Consider the following 1894-nt stretch of genomic DNA (forward strand, 5'->3'; position numbering starts at 1 on the left):
CGAAGGCGGTGAACGATAGCAAGGCGGTGCAACGTCAGCTCGAAGAAATGCAGCGTCATAATCGCGCCATGGAAGGTCACGGACTTTATCTCGCTCCATATAAGCGCGGACGAGGGTTCTCAACAGCGGCCAAGAAAAAAAACGTCAAAATAAAAATGCCTGCCGGTGTAACAACTAATGTACAATTGGAACAACTTGCAAGACGTATGCGTATACAATTTTTTAGAGGTGTTTTCATGCGCAATAACTTACCGATAAACGGTATTCGGCGAAATGAGAGCGGTATCGTCAATTTGGATGACGTCGATGGTTTCGGTACTCATTGGGTTGCGTATGCAAAGAGGGGAGATCGTGTAATATATTTCGATAGTTTTGGAAATCTTTGACCGCCCAAGGAATTAGTGCGATATTTTGGACAGAATGTTGCAAATATAGAATACAATCACACGGCCTATCAGAATTATAATCAAAGTATTTGTGGACAATTGTGTCTTCGATTTCTTCAAACGGTTGATGATCGATATGAATTTAAAGCCTGACAATTCACCGTCGCGACTCAGTATTCGTTCGACAGTTTTTCAGCATGTCACTCACGCTTACGTTGACCGGCAAGAGTAGCGCTCTTGCTGTAAGCTACTTTCCGGCTATAGATTTAAACGATGGCGATTACGAGCTTGGTTTAACGGACTTTGAAACTTGTCATACGATATCGAACGTGAATTCTTGGAATAATAAATTTTACTTTGATAACGACGACAAGGAAATTACGATTCCCGGGGAATCGTACGAATTACACGCTATAAACGAATATCTCCGACGTGCAATTTTGCGACATCGACGCGTAGTTGATTCCAACGATATTGTTGATGGCGAAGAACATGATGAATATCCAATAATGCTTCGCGCTAATCATAATACGCTAAAGAGTGAAATCAAATGTGTCTTTAGAATAAATTTTAGTAAACCGGGCAACGTTGGATCGTTGTTGGGATTCTCGTCGAATCGTATATTACAACCTCGGAAATGGCACGAATCGGATGTACCGATAAATATTATTAGCGTAAATATTATTCGTATAGAATGCAGCGTAACCACTGGCGCGTACAGCAATGACAAGCGCGTGCACACGATACATGAATTTTCACCGAGCGTACCGGCGGTACGGTACCGTCAGGATATAAGATATCGGAAACGCCATCACAGATCATTTATCTACCGATCGTCGCACGGAGCATTACTGATTTAACGATACGCATTGTTGATCAAGAAGGACATTTGCTCGATTTTCGAGGAGAGGAAGTTACCGTAAGATTGCATATACGGCGGCGGCAAAAATAAAGCGTTTGATAAATGAAATGCTTGTGTTGAACGAAAGCACGGAGCACGCGAGAGACAATATGTTTACGAGGGACAATATTTTTGCGAGAAGGCGTGTGACTACGATATCGGGTGACAATAATCAGATATCTGGTTACGCTAAAAAGAAGCTCAGCGCGTTGAATCGCGAGTTTTTAAAATCATTGGGATTCGTCGTACGAAATACTTGAACGATATGATTGACATCTTGAATATCGGAGGCGAGCCAATCTTTGACGATCGTATCGTCAAGATTGAGACTCATACGTACAATCCATACGCCAACACAACGCTTGGATACAGCGACGAGATACGGATACCGATACAACATCAAGATTTGTACACGTTACCATGTGAAAGTTTTCTATACGTCGAGCGAAAGTTGAGGGTGCGTAAAGTAGATGAAGGGGCAAGAGTGGTACTGGGAAACAATTGTGTCGCGTTTATGTTTGATGAACTTCGATATGAACTCGACGGTGTGGAGATTGACCGCAACAGAAACGTTGGAATAACTTCCACGATTAAAAACAATGTCTCT

This window comes from Formica exsecta, unplaced genomic scaffold, assembly GCF_003651465.1.
Source record: "Formica exsecta isolate Colony F162 unplaced genomic scaffold, ASM365146v1 scaffold214, whole genome shotgun sequence".
NCBI classification, from domain to species: domain Eukaryota; kingdom Metazoa; phylum Arthropoda; class Insecta; order Hymenoptera; family Formicidae; genus Formica; species Formica exsecta.